This window comes from Pinus tabuliformis, chromosome X (genome assembly GCF_031772625.1).
Source record: "Pinus tabuliformis cultivar Carrire ecotype Pingquan chromosome X, CPIR1, whole genome shotgun sequence".
Taxonomy (NCBI): Eukaryota; Viridiplantae; Streptophyta; class Pinopsida; order Pinales; family Pinaceae; genus Pinus; species Pinus tabuliformis.
In genome coordinates, this window is record NC_142308.1 from 198,427,608 (window position 1) to 198,445,770 (window position 18,163).

Below are 18,163 nucleotides of genomic sequence, written 5' to 3' on the forward strand. Positions count from 1 at the left end.
AATATAGGAAAATGTGGTACAAAACGGAGGAGTGTTTGAAGACTCTCTAATTGCTCATTCTAAGAAACTAGTCTTGCATCCTATCAACTATAAATTGGGCATAGTCATAGATGACAGTAGGAGGTTGGCTGAAGTGTAGATGGACATGAAAGCTAGGATAATTTAAACAATGTATTCACTGGTGGTGTAACCCTAGACAAATGGTATCATGTCTACAATGTCTTCACCCCATGGGGAAAGAATAGTAGCTACATATGGAGGAGGGTCCTTTGGGATGTGTTTTTCTTCTCTAATGAAGGTTTGGAACATCTCAGTCAATTTTGTAGTGGTAAGTTTGGGAAACTGGTCTAATAGGCTTCCAATTGAGATAGGAGTCAGGTTTTGCCTGGTTGGAGTTGTAGCATTTCATTAATTAATTCAACAGTGAGGGAAGAGTGGGGTTTGGTATGGGGACATGACTTCTCTCTGACTATGAATATAATTGGCATGATAGTAGTGGACAATCTCTAGGGAAATGTGGACTTGGGGGAACTGGTACTTAGGCAAATTAGACTCCCAAAGACCAATTTCATCAGCATGATTCAGGTATTTGTCCCTACATTAATAATGTATTTTAAGGAGGGGTTCTTGGATAGAGGTGTCCTTTATCAGGAAATCTTTATCAGCTAGGGGAAGGTGATCTGTCTAAATGGGGTGTGGAGATGGGTCTCACATCCATAGCAATTGGGGCAACCATACTCAGTTCTTGTGGATTTGAGTGGGGGGGTACTTTTAAGTTTTAGGGCGACAGTGTTCTTGTAGATGGTTTTGGTCTAAAGTGTAAAAACCAAAATAAGTCTGATTATTTTCCACTTAATTTGGAATATTGAGAGGGAAATTTACTAGAATTGGACGAATGGGTGGGTTTTCTACGGTTAAATACCTGGAATTGGGCGAATTTGACTATAACTGGTAGTTGACGGTGGTTTGCAGGGGTTTGTACGGATCTGGTATAGATGGATGACTGTTTTGGACTGTCTACAAATTCTGTGGAGCAATTGGGGAGGTTCATAAGTTGTTTCGGTAATTTGCCAGAGTTGCAACAATGCTCTAAGTTCTCAAAGGAAAACACGCGAAAAGAGCGAAAAGAGGGTTAATTAGGCTTTTATAGGGAAACGATTAATTTTGGCAGGTTTTCACTAATGGATGAACAGTGGCAGTTTTCAGTTGGAAAGGGGAAGCAGTTTGGGAGGTCCATTGCACCGCTTTTCTGGTGCAGGTGCTTTTCGAAAGGGGTCCCCTAATTACACTCATCGATTGAAACATAGCATCGGGGGCCCGGGGGAAAGCCACTTTATTGGGTGGGTAACAGGTGGATATTGGGTCGGCCTGATATGGATGAGAGCCATCAGATGAGTGGGAGGGAGATCACATGGTGACCGGGAGGTGAAGTTGCACGTGGATTTACCCATAAGGTTTTCGGGGGGGGCCATGGGTCTATTAATGGTAGTATGGGATTAACTTAATCCTTAATCTAATCAAGATGATTTTAATGCGAGATTAAGGGCTAAGAGAGGGTTATTAATATATTTTTGTGGGATATGGGTAGTAATATAGTTTATAATTTAAACTAAGGGGTGGGGTTAGTTTATACACAGGAATTAAATATATATGGGAAATCAGGTTTTTCGGGGATTTTGTATATATTAATAAAATTTAATAGGAAGCGAAATGAGTGAGGGGGGGAGGGGTTGTGTGCTTGACTTAGGATAAATGTTACATGGTAGGGTTTTTTTAACATAGAACATGTTCATTATGGGTTTTCCCTAGGAAAAATACTTGGCCTTTAGGAAAAGGGTTTTTGTGGGGGGGAGGGGACGAATGAATTGCAAGGGATTTTTAAAACCTTTATTTCTTAAGTCATCAAGCCGAGGATCTGATCCCTCCAGAAGTAAGAGAAATGCGCTGAGCCTCTTTGAGTTAAGGAGCTAAAGATATTAATATTTTTATTAGGAAGGGAAGTTAATGAGTGTTGTAGGGGTTTAAATGAATGATGGGGATGTTAAGTAAATCACATGGTGAACCATTGCCTTTGCTTTATGTGTCACTTATGCATATTTAAAATATGCACCTAGAAAAATGACATAAGTGCTCTGTATGAAATCACAAGACATTTCTGCAATCTTTCTACTACTTACCCATCTACTTATTCTACCATTTTTTCTTCACTTTATTTGGGTGAATTTAGGCTAGCAAACCCTTATCAATATTTTTCTTTTCTTTACATAGAAAACTATCTAAATCTATCCTTATATCATCTAAGGGCTCAGATTAAACAATTGAGCTCATTTTATTTACTCTACCTATTTAATTATCTGCCAGGATTACACTGTTTGGTCAAACTTTATTCTATAGCTATAAACATAAAATTGAAAACATGAAATAGTCATGTTTAAACATTTTGACTATCATGGATTGTGGCAAGAACACAATCATTTATTATGCATAAAAAGTAAACAGTAGTGGCATTTTGACTTGCACACTTTCATGGTATCTTTTTGTCTTTTGGGGTTCATATATTTTCAATTTTTTTGACCTTTTTCACTCTTTTTGTTCTTTGATTGTTCTCGTCCTTCGATTTTTCTTTTAGGACATACCCTCTTTACATTTTTTAATTTTTTGATATGGAAAACATTTGCAAAAGCAAAGGTATGTAGAATATTACAAGGCTTAACCTCAGTCATTCAAAATTATGACTCCTATTGGTATAGGAACCTAACATATGCACAAGTGATGGCACTCAAATTTTGACCTTCGTGTTTTCGCCACCATAATTTCATAGGATGGCATGTCAACCCCCATTATTCATTGAAAAGGATCTATCCACATGATTATGATGAATAAGACTCTAGAAGAGTCCCTACTATAATTTTATTTAACAGTTGAGGTAGCTAATCCTAGCCACGAGCGGGCTATCAGGATGTGTTATAATTGGGCTGCTAGGAGGAAAAGGGGTCCCATTATTTTCAAGTGAATTTATTCCATAGATGAAAAAAAATAACCAAGAGGGATAGGAGACAAATCACAGAAAAATGATTTCTTCATTTTAGTAGCCCATGTTTCGTAGGCCATCCTTGTTTGTACACAACAATTTTCTATCTAGAGAGAGAGAGAAAAGTGACCTCACATTCTAGTTCAGTTTTCTCCCAAAAGGGTTTCCCATGTCATATCTTTTGTCAATAATAGTTTGTGATATATTATTTCAATTTTATCTATTTTCTGCATAGTTTTAATTTCTATACATATTCAATTAACATTAATCTATAGATCCATAAATCTAAAGAGAAATAAAAGTGTAATAGTGAAAATTTGAGATTTTTGTAAATATAATTTTACCATATTTGTTGTGACAAACTATCCAGTGGAATATCCATGGACATTTACAAATTTTCATATCAACTCCTTATACATAGTGGGATCAACCAAATATACATATGAAGTGAAATCACTCAACGTCTTAATTTATCACCATCGGTGTAGCCATGGACTTGCCATACTGAATATCATCAAGATTTAAACTTTATACTCCCCTTTTCCAAGGAAGATCTTACCTAGCCTCTATGACACCTCCAATCCCAAGAAATAATGCACCAATCCAAGATCCTTCATCTCAAACATTGAATCCAACACCCTCTACCACCGGACAATGAGCCTATCTACCCAGTAAGGAAGAGATCATCAACATACAACACCATGATTGAGGGATCACCATTAAAAAACATGTAGTAAACGTTAGGATCCAAATCACTCTTGATGATGCCAAAAATCACAAATATCCATCAATCCTAGTGTACCATTCCTTGCGTGCCTACTGAGTCCGTACAAATCATTCTTCAATATACAAATAAGGAACTCTTTCCCAATCATACCATTGAGTAACATGGTATTTATATCCATTTGATGTAATCTCCAACCCATAATTGAACCAATAGAAATAGTAGTCTTGATGGAATAATACCTAGTGACTGGAGCAAAAGTCTTATCATAGTCCCCTCCCTCTTTCTATGAGAGACCTCTCACCAAAAATAAATATTTGTACTTATTGATGCTACCATCTGTTGCATGATTGATCTTATAGATCCACTTGGATGTCACTACTAACTTTCCCTATAGTATTGGAACTATCTCCCACACAACATTCTTCATGATGGATTGACACTCCTCCATCATGGAATTATTCCAAACATATTGGCATGCTTCCTCTTCATAACTGGTAGGTTTTGAGGAAATTATGTGGCTTATCAATGGCATATAACTCAAGAACCTCTCTCATCATTTTTTCTCTCTGAATGTACCACTGGTAGTTGCAATATCTGAATATAACTCTTATTCTAAACATAAATTATTGTGTTGGATACTTCTTCCCATAAGAACACGTAAATCATAATCATGAATCATAACCCTGATAACCCACAAAATGGACTTGTTATTCCATTACATAACCCCATTTTACTAAGGGTTGTAATGAGCCATAAACTCCCTCTTTATCCCTACCTCCTTAGAGGAATCACTAGGGTCCTTATTGTATACCATCCTCCATTATCTAACCTAAAAATCTTGATATTCTTCCTTTTCAAGTTCTCTACTTAAGGCCTGAATTCCTAGAACTTGATAAACACTTCATCCTTAGTATTCATGAAGTAGATCCATGTCTTCTACAAGAAATCATAAAATCATTTCACATAGTAGAAGAAACCACCAAAATATGATATTGTCATCGATTTGCATACATCTTAATGCACCAGATCTAATGTCCCCTTGGACCTAATAACGCTTCTCGGAAAATATCCCTTAGCATTTTTTCTAAGTGAAAATTGCTTGCAAAAACACACATGTTGTACTACGAGATTTGTAATACATATAACCATACTCTTCAATGTTGGAAAATTCTTGTAATGTAGGTGAGAAAATATTTGATGACATAAAACACATAAATTGATCTTGTCATGTACTGATGCTTGGGCTAGACGTCCTAACAATTATTGGAAATAATGCTGAGAGGGGGAGTGAATCAGTATTATCAGATCAATAATTTTATTTCCCAACATATCTATATGTGCTACTTCAGTGAAGTGAACTAGCATGTACATGAAACTATGATTAAAGAAACCAACGTATATCCAGAGAACTTGTGATTTAGACAAATTATCATGTGTTGAGCTTAAACCAGTACATCAGAAACTTATTAGATAGTGCAGTAAAAGAAAAATAAAGAATCACACATAAGCAGCACACATGAACACCAAGATTTAAGGTGGAAACCCAATGTGGGTAAAAACCACCTACTATTGTCATCTTGTCATCTTTTAATAAAAATAAAATATGTTTACAATCTTGTACTGGTGCAGACTCGTACCAATACATAGGCTTCTACCTATAGAAGGTTACAACCTTCTCTCATTCTCTAGCTTCTACTGGAAGGGAGCTACAACGCCCTAGCTCTTGTACTAGCCAATATGATTACTAGTACGTAGGTGTTAGCCTACAGAAAACTCCACTCTCCCACTAGGGACCACGTTTCATGAATTTTCAGATTGGATACTCCTGGATCACAACACCATAATCTGAAGGCCACGTTTCATCAAATTTTCGCACTGGACCCATCAAAACTTTTAAACTTAAACTGCATCGACCAATATTTAGTTAATCTGAACAATCAGATCACTGAAACCAAAACACTGTGCTGAACCCAGAACCCTACATCATCATTTAGAACCAGCTATAAGCCCAAAAAATCATGCATTAGAGTGTATACGCTACTTGGCTGAACCGAAACTATGTGTATACGCTACTTCCATTAATTAAACCTACGTATACCTTCAAAACTACTTCAAACATAAACTTTTGAATCAAGTTTGTACCGACTATCAATATACTGAATATCTATTGTCAACTTACAGTGCTTTACATAGGCAGGGACAAAGATCACTTCTTCTCACCTATACAATCAATCAATCAAATGCCAGCCTCCCTGTGCATTTAGTTTTACATTAATATCTAAGAAGACTTCATTGACAGACAACAATAAAACAACATAATTTCATTAGATAAATCAATCATATCAGAAAAAGTAGCTTTCCTTTTATATATGCTACTTGAAAGAAACTAGACCTCCATGTATACGCTATTTGGCTGAGACGAACTTGCATACAGATCTGCAAATATTGACTCAGAACTTTGTTGCAACTGCAGACTTTAGAAAACCAAGATCATGATAGACAATGAATAGAATAGGTGCAAAACATCAGATCTAGTCTCAACCAATATCAGATCATTCAAGAATAAGTCATTTCAAGTCTCATAATTCCTGATCTAATGTTGAACTCAAGGTGCACATGAATATTTCAGATCTATTCCCAAACATAACCCTACAACATAAAATATACTTCAGATAGAAGTATTCCTTAGAATTTTATTGCGTGCACTCCTGGCCTAATGATCTTCTCCTCCTTATATACTCTTAGGCCTTTCTCAATATCTTGGACCAAAACCACTTAGGACCAATACCTTGGACCAAATACCTAAGGTCAATACCTTGGACAAATACCTTCAGTCAAAATACCTTGGACCAAATACCTCAGACCAAAAACTTGGTTTTCCAACATGTACTCACTTTTCCTCATGTGAAAGTGCGTGTATATGTTATACAATACTTTTGTTATGTCAACCTGCATGTATACACTTCTTAGATGAAGTGAACCACCGTATACCTCTCTTTCTTCATTATTTGGAGTTTGATCTGTAATTCTTTGATGTTAACTTGTTGTACTATGAACTGTCATCTGAGTGAGTTGCCATCAAGGACACCACCTTTATCATAATGCCAACAATCTCCCCCTTGGGACACGATGGCAACAACAACACCAAGACACTTGGTATCAGAGCCAGGTTAGCGTATACCTCTCTTTCTTCATTCTTTGGAGTCTAATCTACAATCCTTTGCTATTAACCTGTTCTACTATGAACTGTCATCTCAGTCAGTTTCCATCAAGGACAGCACCTATATCATATTGCCAAAAATCTCCCCCTTTGTACGTGATGGCAACAACAACACCAAGACACTCTCCCCCTTTGATATCAAGGGCAAAGGGTGGACCAAGATATTCTCCCCCTTTGATATACATTACGTTGTCCATGCCCCCTCTAAGAATTGATTGAGCTCCCCTTTTGTACATGCTGAGATGCACTAAATCTTCCATGCTCCCCCTGATCACATGAGAGTCTACAAAATATTTTCCAAAAGAATAACATGACTCTATAACTCAACTATGTGAGTATGACCTTCCTATCACCATGACCAAGGAAAATTTTAAGGATGGAAAATTTTCTTGAAGTTTAAAACATTGGCGAATCTCACTAATCCCTAATATGCAAATTATAAATGTTTATTGATATATTTGTAAAATTAATCAATTTATAATATTTATATATAGTCTCTCTATAATGTTGGCGATTTTTAAGGTAAAATAATTTTATATTCTAAAATTTGGGCGAATTGTCTTTTATAAAATTGGAAATTGGCGAATCTTTTTTTTGGAAAAATCATGGAAAATTAGCCCACTGGGCGAACATTAGCCCCTAAAATTTTCCATGACCATGACTCATACATACTTCAATCTCCCAACCAAGCGGGGATATACCAAACTTGACTCATCCACCCAACCAAGTGGGCATATATCAATTGTTTATACATGACATAAATACAATAAATATTACATCATCCATCCCATGCAAAATGGGGATACAAATTACATCATTTGTCCAATATGACTTATTCAAATGTATGAGAAGACATATCACACCTATACTTTTACATGACTGAAGCAACAAAAGGTATAAATATCTGAAGCCATAGCTAGACTCAGCAACCATAATGCCAACAATGCAGAATGTGTGTGAAGGGTAATGCTAAGCCTGAACCTGTGCTACCTGTGAATTTTTATCAAGTCAATGATCAAGGCATCTTTGTTAGTCAGATAAAAATTAATGGACAAAGCATATCAATAGACTGTAATCATCAACATTAGACAGAGCACCCATATCAGAGTTTTCCCCACTGTTTTTCCTGACTGAAAAACATATACGCTCCTTCACCCACAGAAACCCACATGTATACGCGACTATACTTCATGAACCCCACATATAATAACCTTTCTCTAAAAGAATGGATTTAACAGGAGGATGATGAAGCAAATACTCCCAGCTTTTTCTTGAGATATTCAAATGTTTCTCTGGGAAGTGGTTTAGTGAATATATCAACAACCTGTTCTTTAGAGGGAACATACTGCAATTTGACCTTTTGTTCAAGCATTTGTTCACGTAGAAAATGGTACTTGATGGGTATGTGCTTGGTCTTGGAGTGCATGACTGGTTTCTTTGAAATACTAATGGCACTTGTATTATCACATAGAATGGAGATGGGTGGAGTACATGTGATCTGAATGTCTTGCAATGTTTGCATCATCCAAAGTAGTTGTGTGTAGCAAGACATAGTAGCCACATATTCTGCTTCAGTTGTAGATAAAGTAATTGAACTTTGTTTCTTGCTGAACAAAGGCATTAACCTAGAACCCATATAGAATGCACCACCACTAGTGCTTTTTCTATCATCAACTCTTCCTTCCCAATCTGCATCTGTATATGCATGAAGAGTAATGTCTGCAACTCTAGGATACCATAGTCCAAAGTCTTGAGTTCCTTGAAGATATTTGAAAATTCTTTTGACTTCTTGAAGGTGTGATTCCATTGGATTTGCTTGGAATCTTCCAATTATTCCTACTGCATGCATGATGTTAGGTCGGGTACCTGTTCAATAAAGTAGACTGCCAATCATGGATCTATAAGTCGGTTGATGTATTGTTGTTGATTCATCATTTGAGCTGAGACTGCACATCCTGTTACCATTGGGGTACATATAGGTTTAAAATCTTCCATTCTGTACCTTTTCAAGATCTATTTGAAATATTTGGTTTGTGAAAGAAAAATACCATCTTTAGTTTGTTGAACTTCTAGACCAAGAAAATAGGCAAGTTCACCAAGCAATGGAATTTCAAATTCTTGCTGCATTACTGAAGCAAAATTCTAACTCATAGATTCTCATTGCTACCAAAATTGATATCATCAACATAAACAATAATATTTAGCAATTTATCAGTTTCAATCTTTGTATATAGATTGCTATCTGCAGAACCTTTTGTAAAACCTTGTTGGTGTAGATATTTGTCAAGGTTGTAATACCAAGCACTTGGAGCTTGTTTTAGACCATAGAGAGCCTTTTTGAGTCTGCATACAAGTTTTGCATCATTTCCAAGAATGAATACTTTTGGATGTTCAATATAAACTTCTTCTTCTAAATCTCCATTAAGGAAGGGTGATTTTACATCCATTTGGTATAATTTGAATATCTGAAATCTAGAAAGAGTAAGAAACATCATTATGGCTTCAAGTCTGGAAATAGGTGCAAAAGTTTCTTCAAAATCTATACCTTCTTGTTGAGCATACCCTTTACAAACAAGTCTAGCATTGTTTCTAATGACTTCTCCATTTTCATTCATCTTGTTTTTGAATATCCATTTAGTTCCTATAATATTTTTATCATAAGGTTTAGGAACTAATTCCAAGTATCATTTTTTTCAATTTTCTCAAGTTCCTCATCCATGGCCTTGACCCAGCATTCATCTTTGCATGCTTCATTTACATTTTGAGGTTAAATGGAGGATAGTAATGCTAGATAGCTTGAGGTCCCTGTAATAGTTCTTCTTATCTATACACCTACCTCTTTTTCCCTTAAAATTTGAGTTTCTCGATGATTTTTCTGAACATACCTGGATAGAGTTTTTTCTTCTACCATTATCGCTTCTTCTGGTTCTTCATTGGTTTCTTCTTCAATATAATTTTGATTTGATGTGGGAAAATAATCCCCATCTTCTTCGTTGTCATAATCTTTTGTTGATTTTATTTGTTTTGTATTTTTGCACACTTCATCAACTACAACATCAATTCTTTCAACAATTTTCCCAAGTCGTTTATTATAACATTTATATCCTTTACTTCTAGAAGAATAACCAAGAAAAATACCTTCATCTGCTCTGGGTTCAAACTTACCAAGTCTTTCATCAGTCCTTTTGATAAAACATTTTCTTCCAAAAACTTTAAAGTATTTTACAGTAGGAGTCTTGTCATACAAGAGTTCATGTCGAGTTTCAGTGCTATTTACCAGAACATTTTCTTTGTTGATAATAGTCATGGAAGCGAATGCAGCTTCACCCCAGAAGGTTGTAGGAGTTACACATTCATCTAGCATAGCTCGAGCCATTTGTTGAACTGTTCTATTAATTTTTTCTACCACACCATTTTGATGAGGACTCTGTGTGGTGGAGAATTACCTCTTTATTCCATGTTGTTCAAAAAAGTCAAAGAATTCATCCGATGTAAATTCCCCTCCTCGATCCAATCTAAGGCATTTGATTTGTCGATCTGATTCATTTTCAACCAAAGATTTGAAGGCTTGGAACTTTTCAAATGCTTCATCTTTATGCTTTAGAAGACCTATCAAACACATTCTGGAAAAATCATCAATGAAAAAAATAAAGTATTCTTCTCCATGAGGTGACTTTTTCCGTGTTGGTCCACACAAATCAATATGGACAAGTTCAAGAGCTTACTAGCTGACCCTTCTTTTTCCATGAAGTGAACTCTGGTTTCCTTACCGATTTGACATGGTTTGCATATTGTATTTTTTGGGATGCTGATATCTGGAAGATCACGAACAACCTTGAGTCCGCATGCTTTTCTTATTTGAGAAAAGCTTATATGTCCCAATCTTCTATGCCACAACCATTTTTCATCATTTTTTCTTAGATAACATTGTTGTTTTCCTCCCTTGAGTATGTATAAGTTGTTTGGAGTTCTGGTACCTTTGATCATAGTCTCTCATGTATCAAGCTCACGAACAACACATCCATTTGATCGAAACACCACTTCATTTCCTTGATCACACATTTGACTGACACTCAATAGGATATGCTTTAAACTGTCTACATACATAACATTTCTAGCATTGACCTTTTCTTTCAAGAAAATATAACCTTTACCTTTTATGATAGCTAGAGTGTCATTTCCAAATGACACATTATTTTCATTTTCTAAGGAATTATACAAGTGAAATTTCTCTTTCTCACCTATCATGTGTTAGGAGCATCCATTGTTGATGTACCACTGATTTTCTTTTCCTTCTGCATACAAAGCTATACCACATCTTTCTATTTGAGATTATTTTCTTCTTCTTCTCTTGGTATTTAATGGCATTTGCTGCTTTTGAGATGTTTGCCAAAATTTTCTCCTGCATTCATATTCTTCATGACCCAAGTTGTTACATATTGAGCATTCTATTTCATTTTCAAGAGGAGAAAAGTTATTATAGGAACTTCTCTTGATCGCTTTTTGATTTCATGCTTCTCTAGTCATGATGGTTTTGTAAGCAATGCACTGAGCAACTTTATGCCCAATGTTATGACATGAAAAACATTGCCCATTAAAGAAGTTTCTGTGACTATCGAATCTATTTACATGTTGATTGCAGGTTCTGTTGATATTCATCTTTGGAGAAAATTGAGTATGATTTGCCTAAGGTTGGTTGTGGCTTCTCTTCATCCTTGGAGTAAATTGAGTATGATTTACCTAGCAATCAGCTTTATGCCTTGGCTGAAGATTGTCATACTATTCACTGGTCTTTTCTCATCAAGATAGCTTTTGGTGGAGGTTGATGACTTCTGTGATTGAGATGCTTCTTCAGTATATCCAAGACCTATCATTATCAAAGGAGAATGCTGAACATTGATAATTCATTTAAAGTTATGATCCTTTAGCAAATATAAGGTTGAGAGATTTCATTTTCTCAAGATCCTTTCTTAGACCCACAATTTCACATTCTAGTTTTTCATTGTGTTTTTCTTTTTTAGCAAGTTGGTATGTCAAGGTATCTATAATCATATTCTTTTATTCTAAACATATTTTGAGTTTAGAGATTTCTTCATGAAAGTTTTCCTCTTCTAAAGCATTCAAAAATTATCATTGTCATAAGCCATGAGAAATTCTATAGTCATCATTATTAGATAAACCATCACTATACCATTTTAAACTATCCCAAAAATCATTGCTACCATAAGCAATGAGAAGTCTGTAATATTGTCCAGTTTCATCTTCATCATTGTTAGATAAACCATTACTATCTTCATGAGTATAGTAACTCCTTTTATTCACAACTTCTTTCCTATTCCCTTTTGCATATTCCTTTCCTTTTTCATATTTATATTTATGAGGACATCTAGCAACATAATGACCGACTCTGCCACAAGCAAAGCATTTGAAAGGTAGCTTACCTCTTAACCTTCCAGAACCCTGTTGAAGCTTCTTGACAAAATTTACCTCATCTTCTTCTTCTCAAATATGTCCTGATTCATTATGTTCTTCCTTTCCTTTTGTTGACGCTTTAAATGTGGCTTCTCTCATATCTGATGGACCTCCTTTTGTCATGTCAAAATCAGTTAAGATTCCATAAAGCTGTGTCATAGTGATATTTTGGAGATCCTATTTTTCTTTTATGGCACACACTTTTGATTCAAATTTAGCAGACGAGGATCTCAAAATTTTCTCAACTAAGGTAACTTCACCCAGATTCTTCATACAATTAACAACCTCATCTATACGTAAGAAGTAACTAGCTATACTTTCATCACTATGCATCTGAACAATTTCATACTGAATTCTAAGAGTTTGAAGCTTAACACATTTTACCTGAGAGTCTCCTTCGTAGCTCTAAAAGATTTTGTCCCATATCCCTTTGGTTGATTTGAGCTACATGACTTTGAAAAACGTTGATTGTGATAGACATCCCAATAAAGTATTGAAAACTTTGGCATTAGTTTCATATTTCTTTTTACCTGTCACATCTATAGGAATTCCTGTTGGAAATGTATATCCTCCTTCCACAATTTCCCAGACATCCATTCCAAGAGATTGTAGATAGGTTATGGTTCTTATTTTCTAATAAACAAAGTTGCTCCCATTGAATATTGGCAATCTGATGGATCCCATGCTTTCATGATTATTCATGTTGGTGGACCTCCCTTTAAGTGATCAAGCTTCTTTTGGAGGACCTACTCTGATACCAATTGTTTGAAATAATGCTGAGAGGGGGGGTTAATCAGTATTATCAGATCAATAATTTTATTTCCCAAACAGATTTGTATATGCTAATTCAGTGTAGTGAAGTAGCATATATTCAGCGAGCTTGCGATTTAGACAAATTATCATGTGTTGAGCTTAAACCAGTACATCAAAAAATTATTAGATAGTTCCGTAAAAGTAGAATAAAGAATCACACATAAGAAACACACATGAACACCAAGATTTAAGGTGGAAAACCAATGTGGGTAAAAACGACCTACTGTTGTCATCTCTGTCTTATTTTAATAATAAGAAATTTGTTTACAATCTTGTACTAGTGCAGACTCATAACAGTACGCAGGCTTCTACCTGCAGAAGATTACAACCTTCTCTTGTTCTCCAACTTCTACTGGAAGGGAGCTACAACCCCTTAGCTCTTGTACTAGCTATTATGTTTACTAGTACATAGGTGCCAACCTACAAAAAACTCCACTCTTCCACCAAGGACAACATTTAATGAATTTTCAGACTGGATACTCTTGGATCACAACGCCATAATCTAAAGGCCACGTTTCATTAAATTTTCACACTAGACCCATCAAAACTTTTAGACTTAAATTAAATCAACCAATATTTAGTTAATCTGAAAAATCAAATCACTGACACCAGAACAATGTGCTGAACCCAAAACCCTGCATCATCAGTCAGAACCAATTGTAACCTCAAAAATTCATGCATTAGAGTGTATACGCTACTTGGCTGAACCCAAACCACATGTATACGCTGCTTCCATTAATTAAACCTGCGTATACCTTCAAAACTACTACCAACATAAACTATTGAATCAAGTTTGTACCAACTATCAATATATTGAATATCTACTGTCAACTTACAGAGCATTACACAGGGAAGGACAAAGATCACTTCTTCTCACTTATATTCAATTTTACATTCATCTCTAACAAGACTTCATTGACAGACAACAGTAAAACAACAGAATTTGATCGGATAGATCAGTTAGATCTGAAAAAGAAGCTTTCCTTTTCTATACGCTACTTGAAAGAACCAAACTTGCCTGTATACAGTATTTGGCCAAGATGAACCTGTGTACAGATCTACAAATATTGACTCAGAACATTATTGCAATTCCATACTTCGAAAAAACCCAAATCATGATAGATAATGAATAGAACAGGTGCAAAACATCAAATCTAGTCTTAACCAATATCATATCATTCAATAATAAGTCATTTAGAGTGTCATGATTCCTGATCTAATATTAAACATGAGGTCCACATGAATATTTCATATTTAGTCCCAAACATAACACTGCAACATAAAATATACTTCACATAGAAGTATTTCTTAGAATTTTATTGCTTTCATTCCTACCCTAATGATCTTCTCCTCCTTATATACTCTTAGGCCTTTCTCAATACCTTGGACCAAAACCACTTACGACCAATGCCTTGGACCAAATACCTAGGGTCAATACCTTTGACCAATATCTTGGGTCAAAATACCTCAGACCAAAAACATGGATTTCCAACATGTAGGTGCTTTTCCATCTACGAAAGTGCGTGTATACATTATATGCTCCTTTTGTTCTGTTAACCCAGGCATATATGCTTGTTAGACAAAGTGAACTAGGATATACCTCTCTTTATTTATTCTTTGGAGTCTAATCTGTAATCCTTTGTTGTTAACCTGTTGTACTGTGAACTTTCATCTGAGTGAGTTTCCATCAATGACAACACCTATATCATAATGCCAACAATCTCCCCCTTTTGACTTGACAACCATTCAGTTTTCCTTGGAAGGGTTCCCCATTTAACTTAACCAGTTGAACTTCTCCACTGTCGGTAATCCTTTGATGACATAGGGCCCCAGCCAGCGCATCCCAAATTTTCTTGGAAATTTATCAAACTTCTTGTCATATAGCAAAACTAGAACAGTTACCTAGAAGGTGCACAGTTTAATGTGTCGATCATGCCATGCATTATCATGCTCCTTTTGACTTGTTGATGAAATCAAGCTATAAATCGATCCTCCTCAAGCTCTGCTATCTACGGGAGCCTCTCTTCCAAGGCTCTGCGGTCCACCATTCCTGTGAGTGCCACTATGCGCAACTAGATACAATGTATTCCATTGGCATCATAACTTCTACTCCATACACAAGTTCGAAACGTGTTTGCCCCATCAAATTCTTGCAAGTCGTTCCGTAGGCCCATAGCACCACTAGTATGCATATATCCTAGTCACTTCTCTTAGCATTGTAGACCTTTGTTAGTGCATTCTCTCATATTTATTGAATGCTTCCATTGTAGCATTGGCATGTAGGTGATAAGGCATGTGCTTCTAATGATACACCAAAATTCTTCTGTCAATGTGCTAATTGTTTCATTAAGGAAGTGCGTATCACGATCGCTCATCAAGATCTTTGGATAGCCAAATCTTGTCAATACGTATTCGAAAAGAAAAGTCATTGTTGTCTTGCCAATACAATCCTTCACAGGCTACGCCTCTGCCCATCTCGTCAAGTACTTTGTCACGGTCATGATGTACCGCACACCTGTTTTCTTTCTAGGAGGCTGAATTCGTCCCACAAAGTCAATCGCCCATTTCTTGAATGGTTGTAATTTTAGTTGTGGGGTCAATGGTAGTTCATCCCTTCACGATCGCCTCCCAGCCCTTTGACATGCATCACACGCCCTACAATATGCTTTTGCGTCCTTATACGGAGCTGGCTACCACAATCTAGCACGCAGAACCTTTTGCGTTGTTGCTTTTCCTGCATAATGTCCTCCTGGAGATCCTCCATGAGCCTCCATGAGGATGCTGCTTCACTAAAAGTTAGGTACATAGCATCGCAATATTTCATCAGACCCCATTTTGTACAGATGTCCTACAATGACGAAAAAGTCTATTGTGCGCACTACTAACTTCTTCTTCTACTGGCTTGCATACCCTTCTCAAGTAGTCCTCATTGTCAGGAATTGTATGATATCCTCAAAGTGATTGTTGGAAATGTGTATTGCAAAGAGTTGTGCATCAGGTAGTCCTTTCTCAAAATTAGTTGGATCCTCTCCCATTTTGATGCACGACAGATGATCTAGTCCCACGTTCAATCATCCCGACTTCACAATAACTTCAAAATCATACTCCTGGAATAATAATAACCATATGTAGATCTTCCCCCAACAGAGGCTTATTAACTAGGTATTTTAATGAAGAATGATATGTATGCTTCTTAAAATGTCCACTGAGAAAATAGTGGCTGAACTTTTGGAGTGCGTATACCATGGCTAGTCATTTGTGCTCTCTAGTGTAATAGTTCTTCTCAAACTTGGACAAGTTCTTGTTCACTAATGCTATGGGATATTCCAATTCCCCCTCACCCACGTGTGTTAGCACAACCCCCAACGTGATACATGAGGCGTCGACATGCACAAGAAATTCCTTCTTCCAATCCAGAAAGATTAGGATTGGGGCAGTAAGCATTTTCTCTTTTGCACATCCAATCTCTTCTAGCATTCATCATTCCAACATAACGTAGCATCCTTTTTCAACAACTTCTCCATGGGTGCAGTGATCAGGGGATAGCTCTTGATGAACTTCCTATAGTATCTAGTATGCCCCAGGGTCGCACATATCTATTTCACATTCCTTGGTGCCTCCAAGTTGACTATCACCACGATCGTCATGGCGTCTACCATCAATCCCTGTCTGCACACCACGTGGCCTAGCAAGATGCCAAAACAAACACTTCTTTTGATTGAACATGATTGGTACCTTCAACACGTATCTAACATTAAGTGAAAACTTTTCACATGACACTTAACCAATCCAAACACTATCCAAAAATTAAATTACACCTCCAGGAACCTATGAATGAATTCTTTGAATGCCACAATGACTACACACGAAAAGATTGTTGGTGCATTCTTCAACTCAAAAGGCATTAGAGTGTACTGAAAACATTCCCGTTCCGTCTCAAAGGTCATATTTCATCTATCTTCAGGCATGATTTTGATTTGATGATACCCAGAGAACCCATTAATGAAAGAATATGCTTCTTGGCCACCTATATTATCCATGACTTCATCAGTGAACAGGGTCGGGAAGGCGTCATGCACGCAACCACCATTCAGCTTCTGGAGATCCACGCATATCGTTATCTCTTCTTTTTGTTTACTCTCCTAAACCACTATCGGGCTTACCCATTCAGACTCTTCTACTCATTCAATAATTTCTGCCGTGAGCATCTTATCAAACTCAGCATGAACCCCTTCCTTATACTTAGAATTAAGGTGGTAAGGTCTTTGTTTTACAGGCTTCCCGTCCAGTTTTAGCGTGATCTTCATGAAACCCAGTCTCCTATTATACCTTTTAGATCAAAAAACTTTGTGGGGAACAAACCCCGATATTCGCAAAGGAGCTCAGTGGCATTGTCTACTATTGCTCACCCCAATAGTCCCCAATTTTTGGAAATTTTGGTTCCACCTCTGTGCCAATGTTGACCTGCCTAGTTTTCAGTGGCACGATTATGTCAGGATCATCTATTTATGGAACTTCAACCTCGCGGTGACCTTTAGTTTCCAGAATATTCGCTTTTCACGGATCCTCGTCTTCTTCTTCAATGGTCACTTAATAGCATTCTAGTGCGTGACTCAACTAGGTAGTTCAATCAAGTTGGATCATGTCCAAAGGATCTTGTGGTATCTTAAAGATTGCTGCTTTAACCTCCTGTAGCACTACGTCCATAGAGTCAAACCCATCCTCAAAGGTGAACGTCATTACGAATCCCCGGTGCAGTATGTCCCATTCCTCCATGCCATGGTAGAGCTCAGTTTCCAAGTATGAATTCATTGGTATGACATCGAGGGTATGACAAAACAGATGCACCCATTAAAGCTGGGGCTCCGCACCATAAGCCTTATTCCATTTAGCCAAGTGA